Source organism: Triticum aestivum, chromosome 5A (assembly GCF_018294505.1).
Source record: "Triticum aestivum cultivar Chinese Spring chromosome 5A, IWGSC CS RefSeq v2.1, whole genome shotgun sequence".
Lineage (NCBI taxonomy): Eukaryota > Viridiplantae > Streptophyta > Magnoliopsida > Poales > Poaceae > Triticum > Triticum aestivum.
This window is the reverse complement of record NC_057806.1, coordinates 163467584-163493419: the sequence shown is the minus strand read 5'-3', so window position 1 is coordinate 163493419 and position 25836 is coordinate 163467584.

Here is a 25836-nt window from a genome sequence, read left to right as displayed (position 1 = left end):
GTGAACATCTCTATGTTGATCATATCTACTATATGATCCACGTTTGACCTTTCGGTCTTAGTGTTCCGAGGCCATATCTGCATATGCTAGGCTCGCCAAGTTTAACCCGATTATTCTGCATGTGCAAAACTGACTTGCACCTGTTGTATGTGAATGTAGAGCTTATCACACCCGATAATCACGTGGTGTCTCGGCACGACGAACTCTAGCAATGGTGCATACTCAGGGAGAACACTTATACCTTAAAATTTAGTGAGGGGTCATCTTATAATGCTACCGCCGTACTAAGCAAAATAAGACGCATAAAAGATAAACATCACATGTAATCAAAATATGTGACATGATATGGCCATCATCATCTTGTGCCTTTGATCTCCATCTCCAAAGCACCATCATGATCTCCATCGTCACCGGCTTGACACATTGATCTCCATCGTAGCATCATTGTCGTCTCACCAACTATTGCTTCTACGACTATTGCTACCGCTTAGTGATAAAGTAAAGCAATTACATGGCAATTGCATTTCATACAATAAAGCGACAACCATAAGGCTCCTGCCAGTTCCCGATAACTTCTACAAAACATGGTCATCACATACAACAATTTATATCTCATCATGTCTTGACCGTATCACATCACAACATGCCCTGCAAAAACATGTTAGACGTCCTCTACTTCGTTGTTGCAAGTTTTACGTCGCTGCAATGGGCTTCTAGCAAGAACCATTCTTACCTACGCATCAAAACCACAACGATTTTTCATCAAGTGTGTTGTTTTAACCTTCAGCAAGGACCGACCGTAGTAAAACTCGATTCAACTAAAGTTGGAGAAATAGACACCCGCCAGCCACCTATGTGTGAAGCACGTCGGTAGAACCAGTCTCATGAACGCGGTCATGTAATGTCGGTCCGGGCGGCTTCATCCAGCAATACCGCTGAGTCAAAGTAAGACGTTGGTGGTAAGCAGTATGACTAATATCACCCACAACTCTTTGTGTTCTACTCGTGCATATCATCTACGCATAGACCTAGCTCTGATGCCACTGTTGGGGAACGTAGCATGTAATTCAAAAAAATTCCTATGATTATGCAAGATCTATATAGGAGATACATAGAAACGAGACGGAGAGAGTGTGTCCTTGTATCCTCATAGACCAAAAGCGGAAGCGTTATGTTAATGCGGTTGATGTTGTCAAACGTCTTCACGATCCAACTGATGCAAGTACCGAACATACGGCACCTCCGTCTTCAGCACACGTTCAGCTCGATGACGTCCCTCGAGCTCTTGATCCAGTAGAGGGTCGAGGGAGAGTTCCGACAGCATGACGGCGTGGTGATGGTGATGGTGATGTGATCCGCGTAGGGCTTTGCCTAAGCACTATGATGCTATGACCGGAGGAGTAAATTGTGGAGGGGCACCACACACGGCTAAGAGAACAACTGATGTGCTTTGGGGTGCCCCTGCCCCCGTATATAAAGGAGGAGGGGAGGAGGCCGACCACAAGGGGCACGCCAGGGAGAGGAGAGTCCTACTAGGACTCCATTCCTAGTAGGATTCGCCCCCCCCCCTTTCCTTCTACCGGAGGGGGAAAAGGGGAAGGAGAGGGAGTAGGAGAAGGAAAGGGGGTGGCGCCCCCTTCCCTAGTCCAATTCGGCCTCCTCCCTTGTGGGGGGCGCATCATTCCCTTGTCGATGTCAAAAACCGGCAGATCTCATGGTAGGGGGTCCCGAGCTATGGATTCTTGGATCAATGGTAACAAGAACGAAGGAGACGATGTTTTACCCAGGTTCGGGCCCTCTTGATGGAGGTAAAACCCTATGTCTTGCTCTTGTTTATATTGATGGAGTATCAAGTATAGAGTTGATCTACCTCTAGATCATATGTTGTGGTTTAAAACCTGAGGGTATGATGAATAATGTCATAATAGTCTAGCGACTAGCCTGGCCTCGGCTTATATAATGTACTGGATGCCTAGAATAACAAGAGTCCTGGTCTAATACGTTGGTGGAGAGGAGTCCTTGTCTTGATCATCAAGTCTTGTGGAATCTTCCTCGTGTGCTGCATGGGCTGCCCAAAGTGACCCATGAGTGAACCGCCATGGGGGTCCTCGGCCCGATCCAGCTGGTCGTGAGATGACGTGGTGAGTACCCCCTAGTCCAGGACACCGTCAGTAGCCCCCTGAACCGTTCTTCAAGTTGGGGACGCTCCTTAATTATTTCGAACTGTTCTTCATCTTCGGTCGTCAGTCTTGAAAACTGGTTCAACAAATCTTCTTATCTTCGATCTTGAGGATCGCCGAAGTAAATCCGAAGAGTTTACACGTCGGGTATCCTGAGGAGCCCCTTTAAGTTATCGGTTGTTATCTATTTTTACGCCCACCTCGGGTTTGAAGTGTTTCCCGTGCGGAGGTGTCCTCTCGCGTCCGAGCTCCAACGCCGGACTGCATTCAAGGTATCTTTTGCAGTCGAGCACCAACGTCGGACCACTTCCGAGATTCAACGCCGGAATGTATCCGAGCTCCAAGGCTGGACTGTACCTGACGTGTCATAGTTAACCTTGGTCTTGAAATTTTTTTAGCCGAGCTTAATGCCGGAAATGCCCTCTAAGGAGCCAGCCACTTGCATCCGAGCTATATGCCAAACTGCTTCCGAGGTGGCTCAGCACCTCGGTCAGGGGCTGATTGTTTGCGGATTTTATTTCTAATGCGTATAAATTTATTTGCTGACGAGTTGTATGGCCAGTAGTCCTGAAGGTTTCTGTCGGCCTAAAATCTGAGATGCACCTGAAGGAAAATATGAAACTCTTGATCCTAGTAGCTTCTGAGACTCAGGTCGTGAAATTGGCCTGAGGATCAACTCCTAGCTCGGCAGCGTACATAGGAATAGAAACGCTATTAGAGGTAATAGTGATCGGCGGACGGGCCCTTGAGAGAGGGTTTTGAGAAGTCACCATAATATATTAGCTTGATGCCGGATAAGTCCAAGATGGTACTTATTGTTGTCCGAATATGCGTTTGCCAATAGTTCGGTCCAGCCGAACACTGAGCGCTTTGAATTTTTTGCATTGAATAGGCAATGCAGTAGCCCCCAAGACACTAGTCAGGTGGCAACACCAGATCAGGGGGTCGATACGCCCCTTTCAATATTAGTGAACTAGCATTGTGATACGTCCATTTTGCATCATGCTTTTATATCGATATTTATTGCATTATGGGCTGTTATTTCACATTATGTCACAATACTCATGGCTATTCTCTCTTATTTTACAAGATTTACATAAAGAGGGAGAATGCCGACAGCTGGAATTCTGGGCTAGAAAAGGAGCAAATATTAGAGACCTATTCTGCACAACTCCAAAAGTCCTGAAACTCCATGGAATACCTTATAATAAATAATGAAAAATCCTCGCCAAAGATGAAGACCAGGGGGCCCACACCCTTCCCACGAGGGTGGGGGCGCCCCCCTAGGGCATGCCCCCCTACCTCGTGGGCCCCACTGGTGGCTCTCCGATGACCATCTTCTGCTATATGAAGTCTTTCGTCGAGAAAAAAAATAGGAAGCAACCTTTCAGGACGAAACTCCGCCGCCACGAGGCGAAACCTTGGCGGATCCAATCTAGAGCTCTGGCAGAGCTGTTCTGCCGGGGAAACTTCCCTCTCGAAGGGGGAAATCATCGCCACCGTCATCACCAATGCTCCTCTCATCAAGAGAGGGCAATCTCCATCAACATCTTCATCAGCACCATCTCATCTCAAAACCCTAGTTCATCTCGTGTATCCAATTCTTGTCTCCAAGTCCGGGATTGGTGCTAGTAGGTTTGCTAGTAGTGTTAATTACTCCTTGTAGTTGATGCTAGTTAGTTTAATTGGTGGAAGATCATATGTTCAGATCCTTTATTCATATTATTACCCCTATGATTATGAACATGTTTATGCTTTGTGAGTACTTACATTTGTTCCTGAGGACAAGGGAGAAGTCTTGCTATTATTAGTCATGTGAATTTGGTATTCGTTCGATATTTTAATGAGATGTATGTTGTCCAGCCTCTAGTGCTGTTATGTGAACGTTGACTACAAAACACTTCACCATTATTTGGGCCTAGAGGAAGGAATTGGGAAGTAATAAGTAGATGATGGGTTGCTAGAGCGACAGAAGCTTAAACCATAGTTTATGTGTTGCTTCGTAAGGGGCTAATTTGGATTTTCATGGTATGGTTAGGTTTACCTTAATACTTTTGTTGTAGTTGCAGATGCTTGCAATAGAGGTTAATCATAAGTGGGATGCTTGTTCAAGTAAGAACATCACCCAAGCACCGGTCCACCCACATATCAAATTATCAAAGTACCGAACGCGAATCATATGAACGTGATGAAAACTAGCTTGACGATATTCCCATGTGTCCTCGGGAGAGCTTTTCCTTATATAAGAGTTTGTCCAGGCTTGTCCTTTGCTACAAAAAGGATTGGGCCACCTTGTTGCACTTTATTTACTTTTGTTACTTGTTGCTCGTTACAAATTATCTTATCACAAAACTATCTTTTACCACTTATTTCAGTACTTGCAGAGAATACCTTGCTGAAAACCGCTTATCATTTCCTTCTGCTCCTCGTTGGGTTCGACACTCTTACTTATCGAAAGGACTACGATAGATCCCCTATACTTGTGGGTCATCAAGACTCTTTTCTGGCGCCGTTGCTGGGGAGTGAAGCGCCTTTGGTAGGAAAAAATTTATATAGTGTGCTGAAATTTACTGTCGCTTGTTACTATGGAAAATAATCCTCTAAGGGGCTTGTTCGGGGTATCTTCACCCCGACCAGTAGAGCAAAGAGTTGCTCCTCAACCTACTGAACCTACTGAAAATGAAAATGAAGATACTTTCTTTGAAGTTCCTTCGGGTATAATAGAAAAACTGCTAGCTAATCCTCTTCTAGGAGATGGAACAAAACATCCTGATGAATATATAATATATGTGGATGAAGTTTGTGGATTATTTAAGCTTGCATGTGTACCCTGATATGTTGTTAAGAAGAAGGTCTTCCCCTTATCTTTGAGGGGAGATGCATCGACATGGTATAGGCTATGTGATGATATGAGGTCTTGGAATTACAAACGAATGAAATTGGAATTTCATCAGAAGTTTTATCCTATGCATATTGTTCATCGTGATCGCAATTATATATATAATTTTTGGCCTCGCAAAGGAGAAAGCATCTCTCAAGCTTGGGGGAGGCTTAAGTCAATGTTATATTCATGCCCCAATCATGAGCTCTCAAGAGAAATGATTATTCAAAAAATTTATGCTTGGCTTTCTGGTAACAATCGCACTATGATTGATACTTCTTGTGCTGGCTCTTTTATGATGAAGACTATTGAATTCAAATGGGATTTATTGGAAAGAATTAAACGCAACTCTGAAGATTGGGACCTCGATAATGGTAAGGAGTCAAGTATGACACCTAGTTTTGATTGTGTTAAATCTTTTATGGTAAGGAGTAAGTTTAGCACTAAATATGGACTTGATTCTGAGATAGTAGCTTCTTTCTGTGAATCTTTTGCTACTTATGTTGATCTCCCTAAGGAGAAATGGTTTAAATATCATCCTCCCATAGAAGTAAAAGTAGATGCACCAATTAAAGTTGAAGAAAAGATTGTCACTTATAATGATCCTATTGTTCCTACTTGTTATGTTGAGAAACCACCTTTCCCTGTTAGGATAAAGGGTCATGCTAAAGCTTCAACTATGGTTCGTAAAAGCAATATTAAAACATATACACCTCCTGAGAAAGTTAAAGTTGAACCTAATATTGCTATTGTTAAAGATCTCTTGTCTGATAATATTGATGGCCATGTAATTCAGTTCTGCGGTGAAACTGCTAGAATTGCTAAAACTTGTGCTAAAGATAAAAATAGACCTGTGGTAGGCGTGCTTGTTATTTGTGTTAAAATAGGAGAACATTGTTATCATGGCTTATGTGATATGCGTGCTAGTGCTAGTGTTATTCCTTATGACTTGTATAAAGAAATCAAGCATGAAATTACACCTGGTGAGTTAGAAGATATTGATGTCACAATTAAACTTGCTAATAGAGATACTATTTCAGCAGTGGGAATTGTTAGAGATGTTGAAGTCTTGTGTGGGAAAACTAAATATCCTGCTGATTTTCTTGTTCTTAGTTCCCCACAAGATAGCTTTTGTCCCATTATATTTGGTAGACCCTTCTTAAATACTGTTAATTCTATCATAGATTGCACAAGGGATGTTGTTACTATCGGCTTATATGATATGACTCATGAATTTAATTTCTCTAAATTTAGTAAGCAACACCGTGAATAAGAATTGTCTAGTAAGGATGAAAATTGGTCTTGCTTCTATTGCCGTACCTCCTAGTGATCCTTTAGAACAATATTTGCTAGACCATGAGAATGATATGTTTATGAATGAAAGAAGGGAAATAGATGAAGTATTCTTCAAATAGAAACCTATTCTGAAACACAATTTGCCTATTGAAATCCTACGGGATCCCCCTCCACCTAAGGGTGATCCCGTGTTTGAGCTTAAACCATTGCCTGATAATCTTAGATATGGTTATCTTGACGAAGAGAAGATATATCATGTTATTATTAGTGCTAACCTTTCAGAGCATGAAGAATACTTCTAAAGAAGCACCGTGATGTTATTTGATATACTCTTGATGATCTTAAGGGCATTAGTCCCACTCTATGTCAACATAAAATAAATTTGGAAGCAGATGCCAAACCAGTTCGTGATCCTCAAAGACGTCTGAATCCTAAAATGAAAGAAGTGGTAAGAAAAGAAAGACTAAAGCTTCTGGAGGCAGGTATAATTTATCCCGTTGCTGATAGTCAGTGGGCAAGTCCTGTTCATTGTGTCCCTAAGAAGGGAGGTATTACTGTTGTTCTAATGACAAAGATGAATTGATTCCACAAAGAATTATTACAGGTTATAGGATGGTAATTGATTTTCGCAAATTAAATAAGGCTACTAAGAAAGATCATTACCCCTTACCTTTTATTGATCAAATGCTAGAAAGATTATGCAAACATACACATTACTGCTTTCTAGACGGTTATTTTGGTTTCTCTCAAATACCTGTGTCGGCTAAAGATCAATCAAAGACTACTTTTACATGCCCTTTTGGTACTTTTGCTTATAGACTGTGACGCCCTCGATTCAATCGTACACTAATCATACACGCAAATGTGTACGATCAAGATCAAGGACTCACGGGAAGATATCACAACACAACTCTAGACACAAATTAAAATAATACAAGCTTTATATTACAAGCCAGGGGCCTCGAGGGCTCGAATACATCAGCTTGAATACAATCGAGTCAGCGGAAGCAACAATATCTGAGGACAGACATGAGTTAAACAAGATCGCCTTAAGAAGGCTAGCACAAAAGCATCTACGATCGAAAAGGCAAGGCCTCCTGCCTGGGAGCCTCCTAACTACTCTTGGTCGTCGGCGTCCGTCACGTGGTAGTAGGCACCCTCGGGGTAGCAGCCGTCGTCAAAGGTGGCATCTGGCTCCTGGACTCCACCATCTGGTTGCAACAACCAGAAAGAAGAAAAAGGGTAAAAAGGGGGGAACAAAGCAACCGTGAGTACTCATCCAAAGTACTCGCAAGCAAGGATCTACACTACAGATGCAACATTATCAAAGAGGGGTTGTATATGTGGACTGGGCTGCAGAAATGCCAGAATAGAGAGAAGGCCTAGTCCTATCGAAGACTAGCATCTTCTGGAAACCACCATCTTGCAGCAAACAAGAGGGAGTAGAGTAGCATAAAGTAAAGTGGTAGTAGTGTTATCAACCTCGGCCAGAGATCCTTTCTCGACTCCCTGCGAGAAAGAAATCCCAGAGCCATACTATCCAGTTATCATCACAATCAAATCCTCATCACCATCCAGTTCTCATCACAAGTATCCAGTTCTAGTTGTATCGATCGGGATACAACTCCAAGTGTCTGTTACTGTAGGACAGGCTATCGATAGATGTTTTCTTCCCTGCAGGGGTGCACCAACTTACCCACCACGCTCGATTGACTCCGGCCGGACACACTTTCCAAGGTCATGCCCGGCCTCGGCCAAACAATACGCCGCAACCCGACCTAGGCTTAAATAGAGAGGTCAAGCACGCCGGACTAAACCTATGCCCCCAGGGGTCATGGGCCATCTCCCCGGGAACTCCTGCACGTTGCGTGGGCGGCCGGTGAGCAGACCTAGCTACCTCCCTAAAAAGGCAGGAGCTTACCAGTCCAACCCGGCGCGCGCTGCTCCGTCGCTGACGTCTATTAAGCTTCGGCTGATGTACACGACGTAGAACGCCCATACTATGCCCACGTGATGGTTAGTGCTATCAGGCCAGAGGCCCCTCGGATCAAATATCCAAATCGTAGTGGATTAGGAACGCGCGGTAACAAGCAGAGCCTCACGAAAGAGGTGACCCCGTTGCCCCGTCTCGAGGACTTGCGGAAAGGGCTAAGAATGCCCGGCCACGCCTCGTAATTATCTCACGGGCACCTTCCGGGTCAACCCGTCTCCACATCACTTTCCAAGTAACAGTTGTAAAGTCCAAGTATCCGTGTGTCCAAACATCAAGAGGAAAACCCAAGGAATCACCCTCGGTGGGTTCCACTCAATGTAATCATCAAGGTGAACGTAGAGGAATCACCCTCGAGGTTCACACTTGAGGGGTTGCACGACAGAGTCGTATCGGAAGTGGTTAAAGAGGAAATCACCCTCGATGACCACGACCGAATAGCTACACTACAGGTTAACATCAGAAGTGCTGTAGAGGTCTCACCCTCGGCACTCGATAGTAACCCAGTAGTGTCGAGCAACTAAGGGGAAAGTGATGTGCGGTGTCGGGGCCTGGTCTTCGATCCCGTTAATCGGGTCTTCTGATTATCCAGCGGGGCAGTCGGGACAAGGCGGGGGTCACTGATGGATCACTAACCAACCTATACTAAGCAGTTTAGGATAAGCCGGTAAGGTAACAATAAGCAGGTTACAAAAGGAGGCTATGCATCAGAATAGGAGCAAACAATAACAATAGCAAAATCTAATGCAAGCATGAGAGAATGGAATGGGCGATATCGGGATGATCAAAGGGGGGCTTGCCTGGTTGATCTGGCAAGGAGGGGTCGTTGTCGACGACGTAGTCGATCACCGGGGCATTAGCGGCCTCGGGGTCTACCGGAGAGAAGAGGGGGAAGAAACAGTAAATACATAGCAAACAGAGGTAACACTAAGGATGACATGATGATACGTAGCGCTAAGCGTGCTCTAACGCGGTCCTAGACGTTATAGGTGAAGGGGGAAAACAACCGGGAAGGTATTCCCGGTTCCGGACCTGTGTCAGACAAATGACCGGAGGGGGAAAGTTCCATGTTCAGCATGCTAGGGGCATGTGACAGATGAACAGACCGCGTATTCGGATTCGTTGGATTTTTCTGAGCAACTTTCATATAGAAAACATTTTCATCGGAGTTACGGTTTAAAAGTTACGGATTTTCAAAGTTTAAACCAATTTCTGAATTATTTTAAAAGCAGAAAAGGTTTATTGCGCCAGTAGTGACGTCAGCATTGCGTCAGCTCTGCTGACCAGTCAAACTGACAGGTGGGACCCACCTGTCAGCCTCTCTGTCTAACAGAGGCTTAACTAAGTTAACAGGGTTAGTTAGGGGGCGTGGGCCCCAGCAGTCAGTGACTGGTTAGGTTAACTAATTAGTTTTATTTATAAAACCGGTTTAGTTAATCTAATTACGTGGTGGGGCCCGCACGTCAGTGTCACAGAGAAGCCCAGTCAGCATGTTGACTGGTCAAACCAGTCAACAGGGTCCCGTGGGGCCCAACGTCAGCGACTCAGGTGATGGGGCCCACGCATCCATGTTGGTGGCTGCGCCGGGGAGGGCTCCGGCGACCAAGGCGACGGCGGTGTCTTGCCGGAGTTGGCCGGAGCCGCGCTACAGGGGGCCTCCGGACCTACGGCTTGGACCTAAGGGCGCGGCCCGGCACCGCGCACACGATGGTGACGATGACTGGCGTCGGGGACGACCGGAGCATCGCCGGCGACGGAAAAGGCGGCGACGACCTTCGGGCGTGTGATGGCGAAGGCGAAGCAGCGTGCTACGGAACGAAAGGAAGGGCTGGGGAGGATCCCCGTGGTGCGGCGAGTCCAACGGGCTTGAGCCCGTGACCAAAAGGTCACCGGAGTCTCGCCGGCGACGAGCTCCGCGGCGCTGCGTTCGGGCGCACGTGGGGAAGCAGCTAGGGGGCGCGCCAAGTAGGCAAGGAGAGGGAGAAGGTAGGAGAGCTCACCGAGCGGCACGCCGATGGCCCTTGGTAGGTTAGGAGCGCAGGGGAAGCCGGAATTCGAGGGATCTCGCCGGCGACGAGGGCGGAAGGGGACGAGCTCGTGCGACGTCAGCGGTGCTTCCCAGCTCCACCTAGGGGCACCAGACGACGGAGTCGACCCCGGCGGAGCTTCACGACAAGACGGCGGAGCGAGGCGGTGGCTGTGGCCGCGGTGACGATGGAGAACGGCGGCGAGCGCGCTCGGGAGAGGCGGGCGAGCGAGACAGGGTGGGGGGAAAGAGCAGGTGGAGTGGGTGGTGCAAGTGGAGGCGGGGATCGAGGAGGCGAGGAGGCGCAAGCCTTATCCCCTCGCTCGGGCGATGCCGGCGAGGCGGGTCCGGCGGGGACGGGCGCGCTCTGCCTCGCCCGGTCGGAGGAACAGGAGGAGGGGGGAGAGCGACAGGAAAGGGGGAGTGGGCCGGCTGGGATGGGCCGACGGCCAGCTAGGCCTGTCTCTGCGGCCTTAGGCCCAGGGGCAGGGGGGGCAGGAGGCTGTGGGTCGCCGAGGCCCAAGGGGAGGCCAGGGCTCTCCCACCCCCTCTTCTTTTCCTTTTTTTTTAAACACCTTTTGCATTTCCTTTTCTTTTTCTTTTAGCCAATAAAGACTTTGCAAAAGATTATGCCATTGGACAAAATAATCTCAAAGAATTATTAGGCACTGCCAAAAAAAAAGATTGTGAGGCTTTAGAAATAGTTTGCCATTTTCATAAATTAAAAAGGCATTTAATTTATTTCTTAGGCCACTGTTTGAAGTAGCTTAGGCCACTCAAACCTTTTTGCAAAAATGTTGGTTCACCACCAATATTAGTTGTGGATTATTCTGCACATGATGAACATTTTTGTTTTCATGTCTGAGCATTTTGAATTTCAGACAAAATTTGAATTTGAATTCAACTGGAATGTGAAAGAACATGAGACAATAATGATCAGGCACATGTTTAGCAAAAAGATTAACTTAACCCCAGGGGTTACTGTAGCATCATTACACCGGGGTGTTACAACTCTCCTCCTCTAAAAGAAATTCTCGTCCCGAGAATTAAGAGGTAGAAGGGAAAAGATCGGGGTATTCAGCCCGGAGGTTATCTTCGCGTTCCCAAGTGGCTTCCTCTTTAGTATGATTCGACCATTGCACCTTGAGGAACTTAGTAACCTTCTGGCGGGTTCGACGTTCAGCTTCTTCAAGAATGCAGATCGGATGCTCCTTGTATGTGAGATCATCTTGAACTTCAATCAATTCCGGATCCACTTCACGTTCCGGATCCTTGAAGCATCGACGAAGTTGCGACACATGGAAGACGTCATGAACGTGAGAGAACTGAGGTGGCAACTCCAGTTGATAAGCCACCAGTCCACGACGGGCGAGAATACGGAAGGGACCAATGTAGCGAGGAGCTAACTTTCCCTTGACTCCGAACCGATGAGTGCCTCTCAAAGGAGTGACACGCAGATAAGCTTGTTCACCAGGTTGATAAGTTGAACCCCAGTGTTTCCGGTCATAGTTGCTCTTCTGGCGGGATTGGGCCGCCTTGAGATTATCCCGGACAATGCGAACCTGCTCTTCAGCTTGTTGAATAATGTCCGGACCAATGAGTGCTCGTTCCCCAGTTTCTGACCAATTCAGAGGGGTTCGGCACTTACGTCCATAAAGCACTTCAAAGGGTGCCATCTTCAAGCTGGCTTGATAGCTGTTGTTATAAGAGAACTCCGCATAAGGGAGAGATTCTTCCCACTTCTTGCCGAAAGAAATAACACAAGCTCGAAGCATGTCTTCAAGAATTTGATTGACTCGCTCGACTTGGCCTTGGGATTGGGGATGATAAGCAGTGCTCCAGGTAATATGAGTTCCCATTGCCTCTTGGAAACTATCCCAGAACTTAGAAGTGAAAATACTGCCGCGGTCTGAACTGATCTCCTTCGGAATGCCGTGGAGTGACACAATTCGGGAGATATACAAGGTTGCCAATTGACTAGCAGTGATAGTCTCCTTGACTGGCAGAAAGTGAGCAACCTTCGAGAATTGGTCGATGACGACAAAGATAGCATCGTTACCTTTCTGAGACTTGGGAAGGCCAGTGACGAAGTCCATTTGGATCTTATCCCACTTCCATTCAGGAATCGGAAGCGGTTGTAGAAGTCCAGCCGGTTTTTGATGTTCTGCTTTGACGCGACGACAAACGTCACATTCTTCAATATATCGAGCAATGTCTTGCTTCATCTTAGACCACCAGTACTTCTGACGGATGTCAAGATACATCTTGGTACTTCCCGGATGAATAGAGAGAGGGGTGTCATGCGCTTCTTTCATCACCTTCTCTGTCATAAGCTCGAACCGGGGTACGACAATGCGATCTCTGAAGTATAAGGTTCCATCTTCACCAAGTGAGAAATCTCTGGATTTCTCTAAGGCAAGATCCCTTTTCATCAGATCAACATGAGCATCTTTGGCTTGAGCAGACTTGATTGCTTTCAGAAGAGTTGGTTCCAAAACAAGGTTATTCAGAGAACCCTGTGGAACTAGTTGAAGGTTCAGCTTGCATAGCTCTTCATAAAGGCGGGGTTGAGCTTTGTAGACCTGGTGATTATTGCAATAAGACTTTCGGCTTAGGGCATCGGCCATTACATTAGCCTTGCCAGGTGTATAAGATATACTGCAGTTGTAGTCAGCAATAGCTTCCATCCATCGCTGCTGACGGAGGTTCAGATCTGGCTGAGTAAACAGGTACTTCAGACTCTGATGATCAGTGAAGATCTCACAACGATTACCGAGAAGGTATTGTCGCCATAGCTTCAATGCAAAGATAACCGCTGCAAGCTCAAGGTCATGAACCGGGTAGTTTTCTTCGTGAGGACGCACTTGACGGGAGGCATAGGCAATCACCCTGCGCTCTTGCATTAGAACACAGCCTAATCCTTGACGTGAAGCGTCACAATAGATGACAAAGTCCTTGCGAGAATCAGGGGGAGCAAGCACTGGGGCAGAAGTCAGTTTATCCTTGAGTGCCTGGAAACTTTCCTGACATTTGTCTGTCCAATCGAACTTAACGCCTTTGTGAAGCAGATTAGTCAGTGGCTTGGCGATCTTGGAGAAGTTCTCGACAAAGCGGCGACAATAGCTGGCCAGTCCGAGAAAACTTCTGACTTGCTTGACAGTCTTTGGAGGGGTCCAGTCAAGAATAGCCTGAACGCGCTCTGGGTTGACGGCAATACCATCCTTGGAGATAACATGACCAAGGTAGGTGACTTCGGGTAACCAGAATTCACACTTGGAATACTTGGCATAAAGTTGATGCTCTCGAAGCTTCTCCAGAACAAGACGAAGATGTTCAGCATGTTCTTCTTTATTCTTCGAATATACCAGTATATCATCCAGATAGACTACGACGAACTTGTCGAGGTAATCCATGAATATATAGTTCATCAGACGAGAGAATGTAGCTGGAGCATTGGTTAAACCGAATGACATGACGGTGTACTCGTAAGAACCATAACGAGTCACAAATGCGGTCTTTGGAATATCCTCTTCACGAACACGGATCTGGTGGTAACCCAACCTCAAGTCGAGTTTAGAGAATATTGATGAACCAGCCAGTTGATCATACAGATCATTGATCCGAGGAAGGGGATATTTGTTTTGAATTGTAGCTTGGTTGATAGGACGATAGTCTTGGACCAAACGGTTCGTACCGTCCTTCTTCTTGACGAAGAGAGAAGGTGCTCCCCAAGCAGAGGAACTTGGACGAATAAAACCCTTGTGAAGAGATTTGTCGATTTCCTCCTTAAGCTCAAGGAGTTCATGAGGTGGCATCTTGTAGGGTCGTTTTGCAATAGGAACGGTGCCTGGTTTCAAGTCGATGACGAACTCGACAGCCCGGGCAGGGGGTATTCCTGGAAGTTCTTCTGGAAATACGTCTTGGAAGTTGCGAACGACTGGAATCTTTTCAATTCCCTCAAGAGGTGCCGCGTTCAACGCATTCAAAGCATAAAGTCGTGCTTCAGCGTTTTGAACAAGCTGAGCATGGTAGGTTACAATCTCATCTGAAGGATGTAGGAGGTGAACGACCTTGGTAGCGCAAACGATAGAGGTAGTATGCGCTTTCAACCATTCCATTCCCAGAATGAGGTCAATATTGGAAGACTCCAGAATAATGGGAGAAACAAGGAATTCCAACCCTTCAATTTCAACAGGAACGTCGCGACCAATCATGGTAGTTCGACACTGACCCGCAGGGGTGCGTACCACTATCGGAGTGTTCATGGGCTCGCAACGAATGTCATGTGCGTAAGCAAAATTTTCTGACATGAATGAATGTGATGCTCCTGAATCGAATAAAACAGAAGCTGGTACTGAATTAACGAGAAGAGTACCCATCACAGTGGCAGGCTGGTCTTGAGCTTCATTCAGATCAACATGATTAGCATGCCCACGACCATAAGGTGTGGCATTGTTGTTATAGGGCTGATTGTTACGGCCATTTGAAGGTAGAGCCACCTGGCTCTTTTTTTGAGTGCACTCTTTAGCAAGGTGGCCGGGGCGGCCACATCTGAAGCACAGACCATCATTGGGATCGGGAGCAGGAGCTTGGGATGGTATAACTCGAAGAGGCTGCCTCTCTCGTGGAGGAGGCAGACGAGGTGCAGCATAGGACTGTCTTGGCGTAGGTGCAGTTGGACGATACATGTTGTGGGGAATCCATATCCGACGCTTCTGCGCTGACGGGCCCGAAGATGGGCCAGCATCACGGCTACGCCTGAGGGATCCCTGGTGTTCCTGAAGACCAGTCTCAACCTGAATAGCCTTGTTCACCAAGGTGGCGAAGTCGGCAAAGTCATGAACGAGTAATGCTAGCTGAATATCAGGGTGAAGTCCATCACGAAACTTCTCTTGCTTACGAGCATCAGTTGCAATGTCTTCTTCAGCATAACGTGACAAGTCCAGAAATTCCCGTTGATAAGCATCTACAGTCTTGTTGCCTTGGGTGAGGTTGCGGAACTCTCGCTTCTTCCTGTCCATGGTTCCCTGAGGAATGAAACGGGCACGGAAGGCAGCTTGGAAATCCGGCCAAGTGATGAGCGTTCCAGCAGGTAGGGTACGCCTGTGGCTGTCCCACCATTGAGCAGCAGGACCCTTCAGAAAGAAAGATGCGAAGGTGACATAGCTGGCAGGGGCAACACTAGCAGACTCCATTTCATATGTGATGTCGCGGAGCCAGTCATCAGCATCAAGGGGTTGAGTTGAGCTGCGGTAGATAGATGGGTTGAGGCGCATGAAGTCCTGCAGAGTTACTCGGGTTGGATGTTGATTCATGTTCGGACGAGGAAACTGAGTCATCATTCCTTCCATGAATTGGCGATTCAACTCAAACTGTTGCATCATTCCGGCAAAGAATTCAGGCGGTGGTGGGTCGTTGGCACCACAGCCACGACCAGCGGGTCTAACCATCCTGCTAACATGTAACAGGGGTAGTTCAGCATTGAGCATTTGCAAAGATAAGGATCATTCATGATGAAAACATGCATAATGAAGGAGGTACGACGGATTCCACTCCGTAGTCAACACGACAGGGTGTGCACTACTCAAAAAGCTATTCTAAGGAATAACTACGGCTTCATCCAACTTCGGGGTGAATGTGGTCACGGGATCCTAATGTTAGTAAAATCATTTACCCGAGTAGAAGAGAGTTCAGAGTCCCAGAGTATAGACGAGGAGTAAAAGATGCTAATACCACCCAATAGCGACGTGGGCCCGTAAGCCACACAGCCAATGTTAGTAAAAGTTTTCAGTGACTAGACTCAACTTCGGCCAAGGAGTTGGAAAGGGGGCTACCTACAGGCAGTCGGCTCTGATACCAACTTGTGACGCCCTCGATTCAATCGTACACTAATCATACACGCAAATGTGTACGATCAAGATCAAGGACTCACGGGAAGATATCACAACACAACTCTAGACACAAATTAAAATAATACAAGCTTTATATTACAAGCCAGGGGCCTCGAGGGCTCGAATACATCAGCTTGAATACAATCGAGTCAGCGGAAGCAACAATATCTGAGGACAGACATGAGTTAAACAAGATCGCCTTAAGAAGGCTAGCACAAAAGCATCTACGATCGAAAAGGCAAGGCCTCCTGCCTGGGAGCCTCCTAACTACTCTTGGTCGTCGGCGTCCGTCACGTGGTAGTAGGCACCCTCGGGGTAGCAGCCGTCGTCAAAGGTGGCATCTGGCTCCTGGACTCCACCATCTGGTTGCAACAACCAGAAAGAAGAAAAAGGGGGAAAAGGGGGAACAAAGCAACCGTGAGTACTCATCCAAAGTACTCGCAAGCAAGGATCTACACTACAGATGCAACATTATCAAAGAGGGGTTGTATATGTGGACTGGGCTGCAGAAATGCCAGAATAGAGAGAAGGCCTAGTCCTATCGAAGACTAGCATCTTCTGGAAACCACCATCTTGCAGCAAACAAGAGGGAGTAGAGTAGCATAAAGTAAAGTGGTAGTAGTGTTATCAACCTCGGCCAGAGATCCTTTCTCGACTCCCTGCGAGAAAGAAATCCCAGAGCCATACTATCCAGTTATCATCACAATCAAATCCTCATCACCATCCAGTTCTCATCACAAGTATCCAGTTCTAGTTGTATCGATCGGGATACAACTCCAAGTGTCCGTTACCGTAGGACAGGCTATCGATAGATGTTTTCTTCCCTGCAGGGGTGCACCAACTTACCCACCACGCTCGATTGACTCCGGCCGGACACACTTTCCAGGGTCATGCCCGGCCTCGGCCAAACAATACGCCGCAACCCGACCTAGGCTTAAATAGAGAGGTCAAGCACGCCGGACTAAACCTATGCCCCCAGGGGTCATGGGCCATCTCCCCGGGAACTCCTGCACGTTGCGTGGGCGGCCGGTGAGCAGACCTAGCTACCTCCCTAAAAAGGCAGGAGCTTACCAGTCCAACCCGGCGCGCGCCGCTCCGTCGCTGACGTCTATTAAGCTTCGGCTGATGTACACGACGCAGAACGCCCATACTATGCCCACGTGATGGTTAGTGCTATCAGGCCAGAGGCCCCTCGGATCAAATATCCAAATCGTAGTGGATTAGGAACGCGCGGTAACAAGCAGAGCCTCACGAAAGAGGTGACCCCGTTGCCCCGTCTCGAGGACTTGCGGCAAGGGCTAAGAATGCCCGGCCACGCCTCGTAATTATCTCACGGGCACCTTCCAGGTCAACCCGTCTCCACATCACTTTCCAAGTAACAGTTGTAAAGTCCAAGTATCCGTGTGTCCAAACATCAAGAGGAAAACCCAAGGAATCACCCTCGGTGGGTTCCACTCAATGTAATCATCAAGGTGAACGTAGAGGAATCACCCTCGAGGTTCACACTTGAGGGGTTGCACGACAGAGTCGTATCGGAAGTGGTTAAAGAGGAAATCACCCTCGATGACCACGACCGAATAGCTACACTACAGGTTAACATCAGAAGTGCTGTAGAGGTCTCACCCTCGGCACTCGATAGTAACCCAGTAGTGTCGAGCAACTAAGGGGAAAGTGATGTGCGGTGTCGGGGCCTGGTCTTCGATCCCGTTAATCGGGTCTTCTAATTATCCAGCGGGGCAGTCGGGACAAGGCGGGGGTCACTGATGGATCACTAACCAACCTATACTAAGCAGTTTAGGATAAGCCGGTAAGGTAACAATAAGCAGGTTACAAAAGGAGGCTATGCATCAGAATAGGAGCAAACAATAACAATAGCAAAATCTAATGCAAGCATGAGAGAATGGAATGGGCGATATCGGGATGATCAAAGGGGGGCTTGCCTGGTTGATCTGGCAAGGAGGGGTCGTTGTCGACGACGTAGTCGATCACCGGGGCATTAGCGGCCTCGGGGTCTACCGGAGAGAAGAGGGGGAAGAAACAGTAAATACATAGCAAACAGAGGTAACACTAAGCATGACATGACGATACGTAGCGCTAAGCGTGCTCTAACGCGGTCCTAGACGTTATAGGTGAAGGGGGGAAACAACCGGGAAGGTATTCCCGGTTCCGGACCTGTGTCAGACAGATGACCGGAGGGGGAAAGTTCCATGTTCAGCATGCTAGGGGCATGTGACAGATGAACGGACCGCGTATTCGGATTCGTTGGATTTTTCTGAGCAACTTTCATATAGAAAACATTTTCATCGGAGTTACGGTTTAAAAGTTACGGATTTTCAAAGTTTAAACCAATTTCTGAATTATTTTAAAAGCAGAAAAGGTTTATTGCGCCAGTAGTGACGTCAGCATTGCGTCAGCTCTGCTGACCAGTCAAACTGACAGGTGGGACCCACCTGTCAGCCTCTCTGTCTAACAGAGGCTTAACTAAGCTAACAGGGTTAGTTAGGGGGCGTGGGCCCCAGCAGTCAGTGACTGGTTAGGTTAACTAATTAGTTTTATTTATAAAACCGGTTTAGTTAATCTAATTACGTGGTGGGGCCCGCACGTCAGTGTCACAGAGAAGCCCAGTCAGCATGTTGACTGGTCAAACCAGTCAACAGGGTCCCGTGGGGCCCAGCGTCAGCGACTCAGGTGATGGGGCCCACGCATCCATGTTGGTGGCTGCGCCGGGGAGGGCTCCGGCGACCAAGGCGACGGCGGCGTCTCGCCGGAGTTGGCCGGAGCCGCGCTACAGGGGGCCTCCGGACCTACGGCTTGGACCTAAGGGCGCGGCCCGGCACCGCGCACACGATGGTGACGATGACTGGCGTCGGGGACGACCGGAGCATCGCCGGCGACGGAAAAGGCGGCGACGACCTTCGGGCGTGTGATGGCGAAGGCGAAGCAGCGTGCTACGGAACGAAAGGAAGGGCTGGGGAGGATCCCCGTGGTGCGGCGAGTCCAACGGGCTTGAGCCCGTGACCAAAAGGTCACCGGAGTCTCGCCGGCGACGAGCTCCGCGGCGCTGCGTTCGGGCGCACGTGGGGAAGCAGCTAGGGGGCGCGCCAAGTAGGCAAGGAGAGGGAGAAGGTAGGAGAGCTCACCGAGCGGCACGCCGATGGCCCTTGGTAGGTTAGGAGCGCAGGGGAAGCCGGAATTCGAGGGATCTCGCCGGCGACGAGGGCGGAAGGGGACGAGCTCGTGCGACGTCAGCGGTGCTTCCCAGCTCCACCTGGGGGCACCAGACGACGGAGTCGACCCCGGCGGAGCTTCACGACAAGACGGCGGAGCGAGGCGGTGGCTGTGGCCGCGGTGACGACGGAGAACGGCGGCGAGCGCGCTCGGGAGAGGCGGGCGAGCGAGACAGGGTGGGGGGAAAGAGCAGGTGGAGTGGGTGGTGCAAGTGGAGGCGGGGATCGAGGAGGCGAGGAGGCGCAAGCCTTATCCCCTCGCTCGGGCGATGCCGGCGAGGCGGGTCCGGCGGGGACGGGCGCGCTCTGCCTCGCCCGGTCGGAGGAACAGGAGGAGGGGGAGAGCGACAGGAAAGGGGGAGTGGGCCGGCTGGGATGGGCCGACGGCCAGCTGGGCCTGTCTCTGCGGCCTTAGGCCCAGGGGCAGGGGGGCAGGAGGCTGTGGGTCGCCGAGGCCCAAGGGGAGGCCAGGGCTCTCCCACCCCCTCTTCTTTTCCTTTTTTTTTTAAACAGCTTTTGCATTTCCTTTTCTTTTTCTTTTAGCCAATAAAGACTTTGCAAAAGATTATGCCATTGGACAAAATAATCTCAAAGAATTATTAGGCACTGCCAAAAAAAAGATTGTGAGGCTTTAGAAATAGTTTGCCATTTTCATAAATTAAAAAGGCATTTAATTTATTTCTTAGGCCACTGTTTGAAGTAGCTTAGGCCACTCAAACCTTTTTGCAAAAATGTTGGTTCACCACCAATATTAGTTGTGGATTATTCTGCACATGATGAACATTTTTGTTTTCATGTCTGAGCATTTTGAATTTCAGACAAAATTTGAATTTGAATTCAACTGGAATGTGAAAGAACATGAGACAATAATGATCAGGCACATGTTTAGCAAAAAGATTAACTTAACCCCAGGGGTTACTGTAGCATCATTACACCGGGGTGTTACATAGACGTATGCCTTTTGGTTTATGTAATGCACCTGCTACCTTTCAAAGATGCATGATGGCTATATTCTCTGACTTTTGTGAAAATATTTGTGAGGTTTTCATGGACGACTTTTCTGTCTATGGATCTTCTTTTGATGATATCTTGAGCAATCTTGATCGAGTTTTGTAGAGATGTGAAGAAACTAATCTTGTCTTGAATTGGGAAAAGTGCCACTTTATGGTTAATGAAGGTATTGTCTTGGGGCATAAAGTTTCTGAAAGAGGTATTGAAGTTGATAAAGCCAAGGTTGATGCTATTGAAAAGATGCCATGTCCCAAGGACATCAAAGGTATAAGAAGTTTCCTTGGTCACGCCGGATTTATAGGAGGTTCATTAAGGACTTCTCAAAAATTTCTCGGCCTCTGACTAATCTATTGCAAAAAGATATACCATTTGTCTTTGATGATGATTGTGTAGAAGCATTTGAAATACTTAAGAAAGCATTAGCCTCTTCACCTATTGTTCAGCCACCTGATTGGAATTTACCCTTTGAAATTATGTGCGATGGTAGCGATTATGTTGTAGGTGCTGTTCTAGGGCAAAGAGTTGATAAGAAATTTAATGTTATCCATTATGCTAGTAAGACTCTAGACAATGCTCAAAGAAATTATGCTACTACTGAAAAAGAACTTTTAGCAGTTGTATTTGCTTGTGATAAGTTCAGATCTTATATTTTTGATTCTAGAGTAACTATCCACAGTGATCATGCTTCTATTAAATATCTTATGGAGAAGAAAGATGCTATGACTAGACTTATTAGATGGGTTATTTTGCTACAAGAATTTGATTTGCATATTTTCGATAGAAAAGGAGCTGAGAACCCCGTTGCAGACAACTTATCTAGGTTAGAGAATGTTCTTGATGACCCACTACCTATTGATGATAGCTTTCCTGATAAACAATTAAATGTCATAAGTACTTCCCGTAGTACTCCTCGGTATGCTGATTATGCTAATTACATTGTTGCTAAATTCATACCACCTAGCTTCACATACCAACAAAATGAAAAGTTCTTCTATGATTTGAGACATTACTTTTGGGATGACCCACATCTTTATAAAGGAGTAGATGGTGTTATTAGACATTGTGTACCTGAGCATGAACAGGAACAGATCCTACGCAAGTGCCACTCCCAAACTTATGGAGGACACCACGCGGGAGATAGAACTGCACATAAGGTATTGCAATCCGGTTTTTATTGGCCTACTCTCTTCAAGGATGCCCGTAAGTTTGTCCTATCTTGTGATGAATGTCAAAGAATTGGTAGTATTAGTAGAAGTCAAGAAATTCCTATGAATTATTTACTTGTTATTGAACCGTTTGATGTTTGGGGCTTTGATTATATGGGACCTTTTCCTGCCTCTAATGGATATACACATATTTTAGTTGATGTTGATTACGTTACTAAGTGGGTAGAAGCTATTCCAACTAGTAGTGCTGATCATAACACTTCTATTAAGATGCTTAAAGAAGTTATTTTTCCGAGCTTTGGAGTCCCTAGATATTTAATGAATGATGGTGGTTCACATTTTATTCATGGTGCTTTCCGTAAAATGCTTGCTAAATATGACGTCAATCATAGAATTGCATCTCCGTATCACCCACAGTCTAGTGGTCAAGTAGAATTGAGTAATAGAGAACTAAAATTAATTTTGCAAAAGACTGTCAATAGGTCTAGAAAGAATTGGTCCAAGAAACTTGATGATGCATTATGGGCCTATAGAACTGCATATAAAAATCCTATGGGTATGTCTCCCTATAAAATGGTATATGGAAAATCATGTCACTTACCTCTCAAACTAGAACATAAGGCATATTGGGCTATTAAAGAGCTCAACTATGATTTTAAACTTGCTGGTGAGAAGAGGTTATTTGATATTAGCTCACTTCATGAATGGAGAACCCAAGCTTATGAAAATGTCAAGTTGTTTAAAGAAAAAGTTTAAAGATGGCATGACAAAAGGATACAAAAGCGTGAGTTTAATGTAGGTGATTATGTATTGCTATACAACTCTCGTTTAAGATTTTTTGCAGGGAAACTTCTCTCTAAATGGGAAGGTCCCTATGTTATCGAGGAGGTCTATCGTTCCAGTGCCATAAAAATCAACAACTTTGAAGGCACAGATCCGAAGGTGGTAAATGGTCAAAGAATCAAACATTATATCTCAGGTAATCCCATAAATATTGAAACAAATATTATTGAAACCGTAACCCCGGAGGAATACATAAGGGACACTTTCCAGAACGTTTCAGACTACGAAAAGGAATAGGTATGTGGTACGGTAAGTAAACCGACTCCAAAACAATTTTTAAGGCAATATTTCTCCATTTTGGAATATTTAGAAAAATAGAAAATTAAGTAGCAGCCCGGGAAGGACACGAGGGTGGAGGGCGCGCCCCCCTACCTCGTGAGCACCTTGTGTGCCTTCCGGAGTCCGTTTTCTTACACGATACGTATTTTGGTCGGTAAAAATTCACTATATATTCTCCCAAAGGTTTTGACTCCTATATCACGCAATTATCCTCTGTTTTTGTTTTGAGCTGTCCCGCTGCAGATTAGATCAACATGTCTTCCCAGGATTCGGAAGGAGAAAGCTATGTGGATGATTACTTAGCTAATCCTAAGGTCTATGGAGATGTGGAGCACGACGGTTGGACCACGGAGGAAGAAGAGGACTATGAACCCAATGGGAAGGAGGAGACGAGCTCATATGAAGATGAAGCCCCATTACCTCAACCTAGGGATATGCACGTGGAGTTCAAAAAGTCAAGTCTCCCTGATAGGGTAAAGAAACCAAAATTTGAGTTTACCCCTTTTCGTCTCTTGCAGGAAAATAAGCAGGACCTATGCAAAAAGATAGTAACCCTTGAGTGGGAGATTGATGATCCGAGGGATCAAAATGCCGTCCTCAAGCGTAAATTAAGGGAGAAGTCTATGCCATCAACTAAGTCAACAACACCTCCACCTTCTTCACCAACCAAGGAGATATAATCACATGGGTATGGGCACTCCCCTTGGCAACCGCCAAGCTTGGGGGGTGCCCTGATATCGTATCACAATCACAACTCCTATCTTTACCGTTTTCCTTAGTTCGATCCTGTTAGTAGTATTTTGATCTAGTAGAATAAAGTTTATGGCATGATCTAGTTTTGAGTTTTGCCTTATGATCTCTCTATGTAATTGAGTCCATGAGCTATATAATAAAGATTAGTGTTGAGTCAAGGGCTTGATTTTCTTGCTATGATCTTGGGTGAATAAAAGAAAAGAGAAAGAATAAGGAGAAACAAAAGTCCATATTGATCTTATTGATAGTAATGACTTCACATAGAAAGAGTGTGATGATTAAAAGTTGTTGGGAGTTGGCAGACATAGCTTTGGTCATTTTTGCAATTAATAGGATGTAATAAGGAAAGAGAGGTTTCACATATAAATATACTATTATTGACATCTTTTATAATTGGGAACACTCATCAAAATATGACATGCTAAAGAGTTGATGTTGGACAAGGAAGACAACATAATGGGTTATGTTTTCTTATATTTGAGATAAAGTATGTTGTCATGGATCATCCAATATGTTGAGCTTGCCTTTCCCCCTCATGCTAGCCAAATTCTCAGCACCAAGTAGAGATACTACTTGTGCTTCCAAATACCCTTAAACCAGTTTTGCCATGAGAGTCCACCATATCTACCTATGGATTGAGTAAGATCCTTCAAGTAAGTTGTCATCGATGCAAAGAAATAAAAATGGCTCTAAATATGTATGATTAGTGTGGGAGAAATAAGCTTTATACGATCTTGTGATGTGGAAGTAATATAAGCGACGGACTGCATAATAAAGGTTCATATCACAAGTGGCAATATAAAGTGACGTTCTTTCGCATTAAGATTTTGTACATCCAACCATAAAAGCGCATGGCAACCTCTGCTTCCCTCTGCGAAGGGCCTATCTTTTATTATTATCTTCTACCTTATGCAAGAGTCATGGTGATCTTCACCTTTCCTTTTTCATTTTATCCTTTGGCAAGCCCAGCATGTTGGAAAGATCCTGATAGATATATCTAATTGGATGTAGGGGGGAATTAGTTATTATTGTTGACATTACCCTCGAGGTAAAAGGTTGTGGGGCGAAACTATAAGCCCCTATCTTTCTTTGTGTCCGATTAAAACCCCGTAACCACAAGTATTGAGTGAGTGTTAGCAATTATGAAGGACTAGATGATAGTTGAGTATGTGGACTTGCTTTTTAGCTCTGACATAGACTCTTTCTGATGTTATGATAAATTGCAATTGCTTCAATGACTGAGGTTATAGTTTGTTGCTTCTCAATAAGATTTCTGATTCATACTTTTGCATTGTGAATAGATCATCACTTGAACATAAGTAATCATATGACAATATCTATATATGTTGCTGTTATGAGAATAATCATGATGCCTTCATGTCCGTATTTTATTTTTATCGACGCCTCTACCTCTAAACATGGGGATATATTTATTGTTATCGGCTTTCGCTTTTGGACAAGCGAGGTCTAAGCTTGGGGGAGTTGACACGTCCATTTTATATCAATATTTATTGCATTATGGGCTGTTATTTCACATTATGTCACAATACTTATGGCTATTCTCTCTTATTTTACAAGATTTACATAAAGAGGGAGAATGCCGGTAGCTGGAATTCGGTGCTGGAAAAGGAGCAAATATTAGAGACCTATTCTTCACAACTCAAAAGTCCTGAAACCCCATGGAATACCTTATAATAAATAATGAAAAATCCTCGCCAAAGATGAAGACTAGGGGGCCCACACCCTTCCCACAAGTGTGGGGGGCGCCCCCCCTAGGGCGTGCCCCCTACCTCGTGGTCCCCCTGGTGGCTCTCCGATGACCATCTTCTGCTATATGAAGTCTTTTGTCGAGAAAAAAATAGGAAGCAACCTTTCGGGATGAAACTCCGCCGCCACGAGGCGGAACCTTGCGGATCCAATCTAGAGCTTCGGCAGAGCTGTTCTGCCGGGGAAACATCCCTCCCGGAGGGGGAAATCATCGCCACCGTGATCACCAACGCTCCTCTCATCGGGAGAGGCCAATCTCCGTCAACATCTTCATCAGCACCATCTCATCTCAAATCCCTAGTTCATCTCTTGTATCCAATTCTTGTCTCCAAGTCCGGGATTGGTGCTAGTAGGTTACTAGTAGTGTTAATTACTCCTTGTAGTTGATGCTAGTTGGTTTAATTGGTGGAAGATCATATGTTCAGATCCTTTATGCATATTATTACCCCTCTGATTATGAACATGTTTATGCTTTGTGAGTAGTTACGTTTGTTCCTGAGGACAAGGGAGAAGTCTTGCTATTAGT